The following is a 15,577-nucleotide window of genomic DNA, read 5'->3' on the forward strand; positions in this document are numbered from 1 at the left end:
ATAGTGTGGAAAAAAATTAAAAAAAACTCTGTTTTAAACTGGAATCAAAAACCCCTAAAGGAAGAAGTCCCACACAGGCATCAGCAGCAGCTTACAGACTCCAACAAGAAGGAAGATTTTCTTCAGATGCAGCCACACCATGCTGCCCATTGTTTGAAGCCAGTAAAGAATCACCAAAGTCCTCCCAAGTTCCCTGCTTTCTCCTGGAAAAGCCAGCCCCATCCCCCTTTCTCCAGACATGCCTATGTATGCCGTAGTTTGCTTGTCTCAAATTACAATTTCCTGCTACTTTAAAAAAGTTAGTCATTTTAGTAGCAACATCAATTTTTTAAATAGGTTAACTATGTTTGACAGATTTCTTCACTATAAACTTACTCTTCTTATCTCCCTTTCTGTATGATTTTCTTTGAAATAAAGTTACAATGCAGTGCCCACACTTGAGTGGGGAAATATGCTCTATCTTCTTTCAGTTCAGTTTAGTTGCTCAGTCATGTCTGACTCTGAGACCCCATGGACTGCAGCAGACCAGGCTTTTATGTCCATGACCAACACCCAAAGCCTATTCAAACTCATGTCCATCACATCAGTGATACCATCCAATCATCTCATCGTCAGGTGTCCCTGTCTCCTGCCGCCTTCAATCTTTCCCGGCATCAGGTTCTTTTCAAATGAGTCAGTTCTTCACGTCAGGTGGCCAAAGTATTGGAGTTACAGCTTCAGCATCAGTTCTTCCAATGATTATTCAGGACTGATTTCCTTTAGGATGGACTGGTTGGATCTCCTTGCAGTCCAAGGGACTCTCAAGAGTCTTCTCCAACACCACAGTTCAAAAGCATCAATTCTTCAGTTCTCAGCTTTCTTTATAGTCCAACTCTCACATCCATACATGACTACTGGAAAAACCACAGCTTTGACTAGACAGACCTTTGTTGGCAAAGTAATGTATCTGTTTTTTAATAGGCTATCCAGGTTGATCATAACTTTTCTTCCAAGGAGCAAGCATCTTTAAATTTCATGGCTTCAGTCACCATATGCAGTGATTTTGGAGCCTCCAAAATAAGTCACTGTTTCCACTATTTCCCCATATATTTGCCATGAAATGATGGGACCAGATGCCATGATCTTCATTTTCTGAATGTTGAATTTGAAGCCAACTTTTTCATTCTCCTCTTTCACTTTCATCAAGAGGCTCTTTAGTTCTTCTTCGCATTCTGCCATAAAGGTTGTACCATCTGTATATCTGAGGTTATTGATATTTCTCCTGGCAATCTTGACTCCAGCTTGTGCTTCATCCAGTCCAGCATTTGTCATGAAGTACACTGCATATAAGTTAAATAAGCAGGGTGACAATACATAGCCTTGAGATACTCCTTTCCTGATTTGGAACCAGTCTGTTATTCCATGTCCAGTTCTAAGTGTTGCTTCTTGACCTGCATACAGATCTCTCAGGAGGCAGGTCAGATGATCTGGTATTCCCATCCCTTTAAGAATTTTACACAGTGTTTTTTTGTGTGTGTGTGTGTGTGTGATTCACACAGTCAAAGACTATGGCATAATCAGTAAAGCAGAAGTAGATGATTTTCTGGAACTCTCTTCCTTTTTCCATGATCCAACAAATGTTGGCAATTTGATCTCTAGTTCCCCTGCCTTTTCTAGATCCAAATTGAACTTCTGGAAAATTAATGGTTTATGTTGAAGGTTTAAGGTTGAAGTTGAAGGTTTAAGTTGAAGCCTGACTTGGAGAATTTTGAGCATTATTTTGCTAGCGTGTGAAATGAGGACAATTGTGTGTTAGCGTGAGCAATTTTTAGCATTGTCTTTCTTCAGGTTTGCAATGAAAACTGATTTTTTCCAGTCCTGTGGCCACTGCTGAGTTTTCCAAATTTGCTGGCATGTTGAGTGCAGCATTTTCACAGCATCATCTTTTAGGATTTGAAATAGCTTAACTGGAATTTCATCACCTCTACTAGCTTTGTTCATAGTGATACTTCCTAAGGCCCACTTGACTTTGCATTCCAGATGTCTGGTTCTAGGTGAGTGATCATACCATCATGATTATCTGGGTCGTGAAGATCTTTTTTGTATAGTTCTTATGTGTATTCTTGCCACCTCTTAATATCTTTTGCTTCTGTTAGTTCCATACTATTTTTGTCCTTTATTGTGCTCATCTTTGCATGAAAATTTCCCTTGGTGTCTCTGATTTTCTTGAAGAGATCTCTAGTCTTTTGCATTCTATTGTTTTCCTCTTTTACTTTTCATTGATTACTGAGGAAGGCTTTCTTACCTCTCCTTGCTATTCTTTGAAACTCTGCATTCAAATGCATATATCTTTCCTTTTCCTTTCACTTCTCTTCTTTTCATAGCTGTTTGTAAGGCCTCCTCAGATAACCATTTGGCCTTTCTGCATTTCTTTTTCTTGGGGATGTTCTTGATCGCTGCCTCCTGTACAGTGTCACTAACCTCTGTTCATAGTTTTTCAGACACTCTATCAGATCTAATCCTAGGAATCTATTTCTCACTTCCACTGTATAGCTGCAAGGGATTTGATTTAGGTCACACCTTAATGATCTAGTGGTTTTCCCTACTTTCTTCAATTTACGTTGGAATTTGACAATAAGGAGTTCATGATTTGAGCCACATCCTTGTCTTGCTTTGGCTGACTGTAGAGAGCTTCTCCATCTTTGGCTGCAAAGAATATAATCAATCTGATTTCCATATTGACCACCTGGTGATGTCCATGTGCAGAGTCTTCCCCTGTGCTGTTGGAAGAGGTGTTTCCTATGACCAGTGCATTCTCTTGGCAAAACTCTATTAGCTTTTGCCCTGCTTCATTCCGTATTCCAAGGCCAAATTTGCCTGTTACTCCAGGTGTTTCTTGATTTCCTTCTTTAGCATTCCACTCCCCTATAATGAAAAGGACATCTTTTTTGGGTGTTATTTTTAGAAGGTCTTGTAGATGTTCATATCACTTTTAGACTTCAGCTTCTTTGGCATTATTGTTCAGGGCATAGACTTGGATTACTATGATATTGAATGGTTTGCCTTGGAAACAAATAGAGATCATTCTGTCTTTTTTGAGATTGCATCCAAGTATTGCATTTTGGACTCTTTTGTTGACTATGATGGGTACTCCATTTCTTCTAAGGGATTCTTGCCCACAGTAGTAGATATATTGGTCATCTGAGTTAAATTCACCCATTCCAGTCCATTTTATTTTTATTTTTTTTTTTAATTTTAATTAATTTTATTTTATTTTCAAACTCCAGTCCATTTTAGTTTGTTGATTTCTAAAATGTTGATGTTCCCTCTTGCCACTTACTTATTGACCACTTCCAATTTGCCTTTATTCATGGATCTAACATTCCAGATTCCTATGCAATATTGTTCTTTACACTATAGGAGTTTACTTCCATCACCAGTCACATCCACAACTGGGTGTTGTTTTGCTTTGGCTCCTTCTGTTTAATTGAAATATAATTCATTCACACAATTATGTTAGTTTTAGGTGTAAAACATAGTGGTTCAATATTCTGATAGATTGCACTTCATAAATTATTACAAATATTGGCTATATTACTTATTATTACAACATATCCATTTTGTATATATTATTTATTTTATACATAGTTGTTTGTATCTCTTAATCCCATAACACTATCTCACCCCCTCTCAGCTTCAAATGTCTCATTAGTAACCATTAGTTTGTCCTCTGTATCTGTGAATCCATTTCTCTTTTGTTGTATATGTCCATTTGTATTATTTTTTAGATTTTTCATATAATGATATCATACAGTATTTATATTTCTCAGTCTGACTTATTTTACCTAGAATAGTACCCTACAGGTCCATTTAAACTGTTGCAAATGGCAGAATTTCATTCTTTTTCATGGTTCAGTAGAATTCTATTATATATGAAATATATTTGAATGGGTTTCCCTGGTAGCTCGGCAAGTAAAGTATCTACCTGCAATGCAGGAGAACTCAGTTAGATTCCTGGGTTGGGAAGATCCCCTGGAGAAGGGATAGGCTACCCACTCCAGTACTCTTGGTGGCTCAGATGATAAAGAATCTGCCTGCAATTGCTGCCTATGGGAGACCTGGGTTTGATCCCTGGGTTGGGAAGATCTCCTAGAGAAGGGCATTACAATCCACTCCAGTATTCTTGCCTGGAGATTCCCCATGGGCAGAGGAGCCCGGCAGGCTATAGTCCATGGCGTCACAAAGAGTCAGACATGACTGAGTGATGAAGCACAGCACAACACATATCTAAGAAGGAAGAAGAAACAATCAATGAACTGAATATAGGATAATTGAAGTTACCGAGCCTGGGGAAGAGAGAAGGAAAAATGAGCACAACATAAAGGATCCATCATCATTATGAAGCAGGGCCAATATACAATGTGAATCCAAAATGATGAGAGAAAGAAAATGAAGCAGAGAGAGCATTTGAAAAAACAATGGCTAGAAAGTCCCAAAGTTAATGAAAGGCATGAATCTATAAATCCAAGAAATTCAGTGAATTTTCATTAAGATAAGCTCCAAGAGACCTCCAATTAAACAAATTATAATCAAATTGGTTAAAGACAAAGAGAAAGAAAAAATCTTGAAAACAGTATGAGAAAATTAACTTATTATATATACAAGAGTTCCTCAATCTGGTTACTACCAGTAGCTGATTTATCATAAAAAAAATAAGAGTACACAAGACAGAAGAATTGACATATTCAAAGTACTGAAAGAAAAGGAAAGTTAACTTAAATTTCCATATCCTGCAAAACTGTCCTTTAAAAATTAAGGAGAAATGAAGACATAAATATAATGAAGACATAAATATAAAATATGAGAAAGTTGATAATCACTGTACCTAACCTATAACAAATTCTGAAAATTGCCCTTCAGGTTGACAAAAAGAATACTAGAAAGTAATTCAAAACCATATGAAGACATAAGTATCCTGATAAATATATGAGGAATGTAAAAGCCAGCTCTATTATAATTTTAATATTTAATTCCATTTAAAAAATTTCCACAGACTTTAAAAGACAAATGCAAAAATATAATTTACATTGTTAGGCACACAATGCATAAAGTTGTTTGTGTTATGACTAATGTAGAGATGGAAGAGTGATGTAGGAGTCAAATTATCATATGTGGTTGATGTTAATTTTATGTCAATTGCTATTAAATTGTTATATCTTTAGAATGTTATGTGTAATCCCCATGGTAACCACACAAATAGACAAAGTTTGCAGTATATACAAAAAAGAAAGTGAGAAATGAACCAAACTTTATCAACTAAAACATTAGCTAAATAAAAAAGAAAACATTGATGGAGAAATAAGGGACAGAAATATCAAGACATACAGAAAAATGACAGAAATAATATCAGAATTGCTTTGTGTTGTTTAGTTGCTAAGTTTTGTCCAACTTTTTGTGACCCCATAAACTGCAGCACGCCACTCTTCCCTGTTTTTCACTATCTTCTGGAGTTTGCTCAAATTCATGTCCATTGAGTCTGTATAAATGCATTAAAATCTCTTAGCAAAAAGCAGAGACTGACAGGGTGGATGAAAAAGCATGATCCAGTATATGTCCTCTTTAGATCTAAAGATATTAATAGATTGAAGGTGAAATACCGGAAAAAGAATTCTATGCAAGTAATAACAAAATGCTAGCATGGTTGGACTAATATCAGACAAAATATGCTTACATGAAATAGACTGGAGAGAAAAATTGTCTTTGTTGCTCCAGACTGGTCTAGCTGCCAGTTGCCAGTTATCAGATTTGCTTGACTGGTGTCATGTGTAGATGAAATTCCCACCTGAACCCTACTCATTTTACTAACCCATAGATTCATGAGATATAATAATACTAATAAATTATTTTTAAGTTGCTTAGTTGTGAGGTGTTTGTGTGCTCAGCCTCTCAATCATGTTCAACAATGTGTGACCCCATGGACTGTAGCCCACCAGGCTCCTCTGTCCTTGGAGTTTTCCAGGCAAGACTGCTGGAGTGGGTTGCTATTTCCTATTCCAGGGGATCTTCCCAACTCATGGATCAAACCCCTGTCTCTTGTGTCTCCTACATTTGCAGGCAGATTCTTTACCACTTGCATCACCTGGGAAGTCCAGTTACGACACAACTTGATCAATTGTTCAGAACAACTCATATTTTATAGTAAATAAAGTAGGAATTAAACATTAAGTGGTTTCTTAAGGCTATCCCGCCAACCAGTAACCAAATATACTTGAAGCCTCCTCTTCTATTAATAGCTCCAAATTTTGTGCACTTTCTACACTTTGCTGCATCTACATGGAATGTCCAGATGCCTAAATTACATAGCAAATAGTGGAAATAAAAGGGTATTTTAGTGAAAAATTCTGGGTATAATCATAGACAGTGTTCCCAGATTTAGCAAGTGTAAATACAAGATATACAGTTAAGTTTAAATTGCAGACAAGCTATGTATATTTGGCATAAATATGTATTTGATACTTACTTATACTAAAAATAATAGTTATTTATCTGATTAAAACTTAAATGAGTAGCCTGCATTTAGCTACCAAACTTAGATACATACATAAAATACCTTGCAAAATTTTGGAAAGAATCATTGACTTCTGAAACTCAATTATCTAATCTATAAAATAAGAGCAACATCATTTATAGGAGAATTTAGGAGATAAAGTGGCATAGTCATTGCATGAATTCTCAGTTTTATGTCTATCATACCTTAGATTTTCTGGAAATGTTATCTGGACTTTAAATAGTCCCATTCTGATTCTGTATCTTAGTATCTTTGGAGTATATTATGCTTTGCTTTTTATTCATTTTATTCCATGTTTACTCCATTCAGAAATAAGCAATTATATTTTTAAGGGCTTGTTAAAAGCTTGTACTGTGTTTGGTAAAATGATGTTGAATAAGTGTATTCATATAAGTGCATATTCAACTTTATGTAATATTATCTAATGCTATTTAATTTTAACTTTTTGAGCTATTTCTTGACCATGTCAATATTCTGATGTGAGAAAAACAGAGTTTCATTGAACATAAATTACTTGATAAAACTCTATAGGTAGTAAACACACTTTGAGAAAGAAATGAAAGAAAAAGAGAATCTTTTGAAATCTCTGCAAGACTCAAATACATAACAAATACCCATCTTTCACAATGTTGCTTCCTATTTGGAAAAATCACCTGTTTCTTCCTTAAAGAATTCTTTTGAGTGCATAACTTTAAAATTTCTGTACCAAAAACTATTTTCCAATTGTATTCCATTCTGAGACATAATAGGTGAAAAGTCACACATTCATAAAAGTCACCTAAAATAAATTGTCTCATATAGATAAAACAGGCTGAAACATTCAGTGCTATCTTTCAATAAGAAAACCAACCACTTGAACCAAATATATTTCCTGGCCACATAGACTTTTGTACAATAAAGTTATTTTTAGGGCACAAGTCAAGACTTTCTTTGCTCACCCAGAATGATAACCAGGATATCTCACTTAATCATGGGCTTTTGAAGAACCATCTATAGGCATTTAATAAACTACCAACAAGAGTTATATAGTAGTGTTCAACAATATATAAAATCAGAGCTTTAGACTTGAAAGAAATTGGAAATAGTGTCTAGTTCAGAAACCCCATTTTATAGAGAACAAAATTGAAACACATAGGAGTTGAAAGAAACATGGTCACAGTATTTTATTTGTGCCAAAGCAAGTCAACTTACTGAATATTTGTTGATAATTTCTACATGATTAGTCCAGTGTTGGCGGTCTGGCTTCCTAACACCTTTTAAGAAGCTTATAATCTACTTAATGTAGATTATATATAATGTATATTATATATTATATTATATTATATTATATATATATTAATTATATATAATATAATGTATATTATGCAAAATGAGTAAAATGAGTAGCATTTGATTATAACCTTATTGGAATAGTTTTATGTATTGTCTCTATATTGCTTTCATTCCCTGATGACTCAGACAGTAAAGAATCTGCCTGCAATGCAGGAGATCTGGGTTCAACCCTGGTTGGAGAAGATCCCCTGGAGAAGGGAATACCCACTCCAGTATTCTTTCCTGGAGAATCCCACGGTTATAGGAGCCTGGAGGGCTACAGTCCATGGGGTTGCAAAGAGTCAACACAACTGAGTGACTAACACTTTCACTTTAGATGAAATAGTTTCACATATTGTTCATATATCAGTGCCTCAGAAACTCATAACTTCAGAACACCTTTACAAGTTCCAGACACATAAACCTCACTCTGAATTTAACATGTCCACCATAATGTGCCACTTGTATTTCCAACTAAGTATGTTCAAAACTCAACTCAAACTCACACTTATGTTTAACTTTTTCACTGAAAACACACACCTCTGAGTTCTCTTGGCTTTCTTTTCCCAGGTCACTTGGACATAAAACATAATAAATTAGGTTTAAGTAAAATCACATTTTAAATCTAGGCTTGGTGATACAAGGTGATAATATCATTAATATTTATTTATTTATTTGCTGGGGGGCTGTGGCAGGTCTTAGTTGTGGCATGTGAGATCTACTTCCCCAACCAGAAACTGAACTTGAGCCCCCTGAATTAAGAATCTCTGGACTACCAGGGAAGTCTCAAAATGATAACGTTTTATTAGAGGAGGGACCACAGATCTTGTCAGGCAGTTCATGAAAATAATCTGTATTAGTGCCATATGCTAAGTTGTTATTGTTGCTCAGTCACGCAGTAGAGTGTCCAACTCTTTGCGACCCCGTGGACTGCAGCACGCAGGCTTCCCAGTCCTTCACCATTTCCTGGAGTTTGCTCAGACTCATGTCCACTGATAAGGATTATCCTCCAAATTTTGTACACTGGCTATAGCAAATGTATGTTTAGGATAAAATTATTTAATTCCTCTGAATTACTGATGTTATTTTTAAATTTAACTTTCTTACATACATGTAGATGAAAGATAAGATTATCATATAATTAATTGTCAAATGCTATCCTTTTGAGAGTAAGAGCAAGAACTTTTTTTCTTTTTAATGAAACACACTGGTGCAACAGACACTACTATTGCTTTTAATTAAAGGTGTTTATAAAGTTCCTGGCACTTGAATAGCTGTTTGAACTCCTATCCCATCCACCCACATGACCCTGGTGGCTCAGATGTTAAAGTGTCTGCCTCCAATGCGGGAGACCCGGGCTCAATCCCTGGGTCGGGAAGATCCCCTGGAGAAGGAAATGATAACCCACTCCAGTATTCTTCCCTGGAGAATCCCATGGACGGAGAAGCCTGGTAGGCTACCGTCCATGGGGTTGCAAAGAGTCAGACATGACTGAGCGACTTCACTTTCATAGGCAATGATTCATACTTCCTTCTTTGAATATTTGTAATATGTAAAATTATAAGATTCATTTCTTGGGAAGTTGCTCCACTTAAGCAAAATACAAAAAAAAAAAAAAAAGAAAGAAAGAAAGAAAACTCTGTGACTTTCCAATACAGTTTGTTCAAGACATTAATAACTTAATATAAGTGAGTTTATTAAAAGAGCACTTAGAAAATCTCCTTAGAAATGGGGCATAAAATGAAGAACGTGTGTTTTGAGCAAGCAGGGAGAAAAGTGGGAATGCTGAAGAATTAAGAGAGTCTAAGACTCTTGTGCATCTGTGGAGAGATGCATGGAGCAACTTAATGTGTTGGGAGCCTAAAATGGGGTTCAGAACTCTGTCAAGGCTTTATTGAAGAAATAGGATGCAGATTGACCCTTTTCAGTTAACTTAATACATTGTAATACATATAAATATTAGTCTGTTTCCCATGTCTATGAGTATTTCTGTTTTGTAAATATCTATTTGTATCAGTTTTTCTGGTTCCACATATAAGCGATATCATATATTTGTCTTCTTCTGTCTGGTTTACTTCACATTTTATGATCATTTCTAGGTTCATCCATGTTGCTGCAGATGGCATTATTTCATTCTTTTTTATGGCTGAGTAGTGTCTCATTGTATATATGCATCATATCTGCTTTATGCCATTCATCTGTTTATGAACATTTAGGGTGCTTCCGTGTTTCGACCACTGTAAACAGTGTGTCAATAAACATTGTGGTGTATGTATCTTTTCAGATTAGAGTTTTCTCCAGATATATGCCCGTAAGTGGGCTCACTGGATCATAAAGTTGCTCTATTTTTAATTTTATGAGAAACTGTCATACTGTTCTCTATGGTGGTTACCAAAGGGAAAAGGGGATGGATAAATCATGTTTTGGGGATTAAAATATACATACAACCATACATAAAATAGATAAACAACAAGCACCTACTATATAGCACAGGGAACTAGACTTAGCATCTTGTAATAACTTTTAATGGAAAATAATGTAAAAAGGATAAATAAATACATGTATATTCAGTTACACACACACACACACATAAATAGCAATCATTTTGCTGTACATAAGAAACTAACACAAAATTGTTAATCAACTACATTTTCAATAAAAATTTAAATAAATAAATATTGGCTCTGGCTTTTAGTATTGTTTTATTGAATGTGATATTTTAGAGCTAATATTATGTCCCTGGGTTTCCCTAGTGGCTCAGATAGCAAGGAATCTGCCTGCAATGCAGGAGACCTGAGTTGGATCCTTGGGTAGAGAAGATCCCCTCGAGAAGGGAATGATTCAGTTCAGTTCAGTTCAGTTCAGTCGCTCAGTCGTGTCTGACTCTTTGCCACCCCATGAATTGCAGCACACCAGGCCTCCCTGTCCATCACCAACTCCAGGAGTTCACCCAGACTCACGTCCATCGAGTCAGTGATGCCATCCAGCCATCTCATCCTCTATCATCCCCTTCTCCTCCTGCCCCCAATCCCTCCCAGCATCAGAGTCTTTTTCAATGAGTCAACTCTTCACATGAGGTGGCCAAAGTACTGGAGTTTCAGCTTTAGCATCATTCCTTCCAAAGAACACCCAGGGCTGATCTCCTTCAGAATGGACTGGTTGGATCTCCTTGCAGTCCAAGGGACTCTCAAGAGTCTTCTCCAACACCACAGTTCAAAGGCATCAATTCTTCGGCGCTCAGCCTTCTTCACAGTCCAACTCTCACATTCATACATGACCACAGGAAAAACCATAACCTTGACTAGACGGACCTTTGTTGGCAAAGTAATGTCTCTGCTTTTGAATATGCTATCTAGGTTGGTCATAACTTTCCTTCCAAGGAGTAAGCGTCTTTTAATTTCATGGCTGCGGTCACCATCTGCAGTGATTTTGGAGCCCAAAAAAACAAAGTCTGACACTGTTTCCACTGTTTCCCCATCTATTTCCCATGAAGTGATGAGACCAGAAGGGAATGATTACCCACTCCACTATTCTGGCCTGGAGAATTGAATGGACTGAGGAGCCTGACAGACTATAGTCAATGAGGCTACAAAGAGTCAGGCATGATTGAAGGACTGAGCATAAGGGAACTAACATTGGTTGAACATTCACTCTGTAAGTAACAATTCTCAGAGCTTTATGTTGTTGTTGTTCAGTCATCCAGTCATGTCTGATTTTTGGCAACTGCATGGACTGCAGCATGCCAGGCATCCCTGTCTGTCACCATTTCCTGGAGTTTGACCAAGTTCATGTCCATCACTTCGGTGATGCCAGAGTTTTATACACATTATTTAACTGAATCTTCAAAATGACACTATTCTGGCTGTTAACATTTTACAGGTTAGAAAGATTTTCAGGAAGATCTTTCTAGAAGCTTTAGAAAGGTCTAACATGTCCAAGGTCACACAGTTTGATAACTAGCACAGATGGAATTTCAAACCAAATTTCTTTACTTGCAAGCCCTGTGCCCTGCCTTGAAAGAAAGATCTTTAAAAAAATATAAAAAAGACACTTGGTAGGGATGAGGAGCCTCTTCAAGTAGCCATCACTAATGCTTTGCTAAGTGATGTTAGTTAGAATTTCACATCTACATTTTCTCCTTTGTGTTTATTGGGTCACAAGCACCAACCTTCTTTTATGCAAAACTTTAAAAAGACTAATTAGATAATGTCCATAGAAATCCTTTAGCTCCTGGGAGAAGGTTTTTACATTAATCTCAGGAATTATTACTCAAAGAATATTGCAACTCAATGCAGATTAGTTTGGAAGAAACTCTCAGACAACCTAAATGGACAATAACAAAAGCAATACACTTCCTTATCTTTATTCTTATCTCAACTCCTATTTTAATTATGTAACACTGCAGGGAAGACAAAATACAGCCTCTCTCTGAATATTAAATGTATTTGCTTACTTGACTTCTAGCACCAGCTTGGGTAGCAAGATTTCTTGGAAATGAAATGGCTAAATTACTTGAGGTTGTTTAAAAACAGAAATTCCAGGTATGAAAGAGAAAGTTTATAAGAAACATTCAATAAAACAATGAATTTCTTGGAAAAAAAAGAACAGAAATTCTACCTAAGAGGGAAAAATAGTTACTCAGAGAAATTCCTCCTTCCTTCTTTTCCCACCCTCTTTCCCTGTAAAAATTTGCCAATTCTTTTCCATCTAAGTCTTTTGTGTCTGCCCCAGATGGCTTTGAGTTTCCTCTCCTCAGAATTCATTAACAGTGGTTGAGTTTCTCCAGATAATCTGAGAGTAATTTCTGTACAATGATAACAGACTGAGCTTCAGAGACTAAAGAAATAACACTCATTGTTCAGATCCTGTATGGAGACAAAATCTGCCACCACATTGTTCCTGTTTAAGTTCAGTTTAGTTACTCAGTCATGTCCGACTCTTTGCAACATCATGGACTGCAGCATGCCAGGCCTCCCTGTCCATCATCAACTCCCAGAGCTTACTCAAACTCATGTTCATTGAATCGGTGATGCCATCCAACCATCTCATCCTCTATCATTCCCTTCTCTTCTCACCTTCAATCTTTCCCAGAATCAGGGTCTTTTCCAATGGGTCAGTTCTAGGCATCAGGTGTCCAAAGTATTAGAGCTTCAGCTTCAGCATCAGTCCATCCAATGAATATCCAGGACTGATTTCCTTTAGGATGGACTGGTTGGATCTCCTTGCAGTCCAAGGGACTCTTAAGAATGTTCTCCAACACCATAGTTCAAAAGCATCGATTCTTTGGCTCTCAGCTTTCTTCACAGTCCAACTCTCACATCCATACATGACTGCTGGAAAAACCATAGCTTTGACTAGATGGACCTTTGTCAGCAAAATAATGTCTCTGCTTTTTTAATATGCTGTCTAGGTTGGTCATAGCTTTACTTTTAAGGAGTAAGCATCTTTTAATTTCATGGCTGCAGTCACCATCTGCAATGATTTTGGAGCCCAAGAAAATAAAGTCTCCCAGTGTTTCCACTGTTTCCCCATCTATTTACCATGAAGTGGTGGGACCAGATGTCATGATCTTAGTTTTCTGAATGTTGAATTTTAAGCCAACATTTTCACTCTCCTCTTTAAATTTCATCAAGAGGTTCTTTAGTTCTTCTCTGTTTTCTGCCATAAGAGTGGTGTCATCTGTGTATCTGAGATTATTGATATTTCTCCCAATAATCTTGATTCCATCTTGTGCTTCATGCAGCCTGGCATTTCAGATGATCTGTTCTGTGTATAGGTTAAATAAGCAGGGTGACAATATACAGCCTTGACAAACTCTTCTCCTGATTTGTAACCAGTCTGTTGTTCCATGTCCAGTTCTAACTGTTGCTTCTTGACCTGCATACAGATTTCTCAGGGGAATGTATGGTGGTCTGGCATTCTAATCTCTTTAAGAATTTTCCAGTTTGTTGTGATCCACACAGTCAAAGACTTTGGTATAGTAGTAGATGTATTTTTCTGGAACTCTCTTCCTTTATAGGTGATCCAACAGATGCTGTCAATTAGATCTCTGCTTCCTCTGCCTTTTCTAAATCCAGCTTGAACATCTGGAAGTTCACTGTTTATGTACTGTTGAAGCCTGGCTTGGAGAATTTTGAGCATTACTTTGTCAGTGTGTGAGATGAGTGCTATTTTGCAGTAGTTTTAACATTCTTTGGCATTGCCTATCTTTGGGATTAGAATGAAAACTGACCTTTTCTAGTCCTGTGGCCACTGCTTAGTTTTCCATTTTGCTTGCATATGAGTGCAGCATTTTCACAGCATCATCTTTTAGGAATTTAAATAGCTCAACTGGAATTCCATCACCTCCACTAGCTTTGTCTGTAGTGATGCTTGCTAAGGCCCACTTGACTTCACATTCCAGGATATCTGGCTCTAGGTGAGTGATCACTCCATTGTGTTTATCTGGGTTGTGAAGATCTTTTTTTTTTTTTTTTTGTATAGTTCTTCTGTGTATTCTTGCCACTTGTTCTTAATATCGTCTGCTTCTCTTAGTTTATACAATTTCTGTCCTTTATTGTGCCCATCTCAGCATGAAATGTTCCCTTGGTATCTCTAAATTTCTTGAAGAGATCTCTAGTCTTTCCCATTCTACTGTTTTCCTCCATTTCTTTGCATTTATCACTGAGGAAGGCTTTCTTTTCTCTCCTTGCTTTTTTTGGAACTCTGCATTCAAATGGGTGTATCTTTCCTTTTCTCCTTTTCCTTTAGCTTCTCTTCTTTTCTCAGCTATTTGTAAGGACCCCTCAGGTAACCATTCTGCCTTTTTTGTACTTCTTTTTCTTGGGGATGGTCTTGATCCCTGCCTCCTGTAGAATGTCATAAACCTCTATCCATAGTTCTATTCCCTTTTTGCCAGAATGGAATGATGTTCAGTGGATCATGAACCCTAAAATTTTTTAAAATAAATCTTTGCCATTCTAACCTCTAAGAAATAATGATACTCATCTCTTCATAGTTTCTAGAAAATTACTACCAGCCTTATTGTTTCATGAATTATTTTTTTCTGAATATTACTTTCTGAAGCCAGCAATTGTGGCACATACACAAAACTTTCTAGACTAGATATTGTTTATTCTGAATCCAAAGTTTATGCATGTGTGTATGTGTGTGTATTACAATTTGTCTGTGTAACAACCCAGCAAAGCCCTTCAGGGAAGAATATTTTCTCCCCTAAAGTGGAGAGGAACTAAAAAGCCTCTTGAAGAAAATGAAAGAGGAGAGTTAAAAAGTTGGTTTAAAGCTCAACATTCAGAAAACGAAGATCATGACATCTGGTCCCATCACTTCATGGCAAATAGATGGGGAAACAGTGGAAGCAGTGTCAGACTTTATTTTTGGGGGCTCCAAAATCATTGCAGATGGTCATTGCAGCCATGAAGTTAAAAGACGCTTGCTGCTTGGAAGGAAGGTTATGACCAACCTAGATAGCATATTCAAAAGCAGAGACATTACTTTGCCAACAAAGGTCCGTCTAGTCAAGGCTCTGGTTTTTCCAGTGTCATGTATGGATGTGAGAGTTGGACTGTGAAGAAAGCTGAGTGCCAAAGAATTGAATTGAACTGTGGTGTTGGAGAAGACTCTTGAGAGTCCCTTGGACTGCAAGGAGATTCAACCAATCCATTCTAAAGGAGATCGGTCCTGGGTGTTCTTTGGAAGAAATGATGCTAAAGCTGAAAC

Source organism: Bos indicus, chromosome 2, assembly GCF_029378745.1.
Source record: "Bos indicus isolate NIAB-ARS_2022 breed Sahiwal x Tharparkar chromosome 2, NIAB-ARS_B.indTharparkar_mat_pri_1.0, whole genome shotgun sequence".
Taxonomy (NCBI): domain Eukaryota; kingdom Metazoa; phylum Chordata; class Mammalia; order Artiodactyla; family Bovidae; genus Bos; species Bos indicus.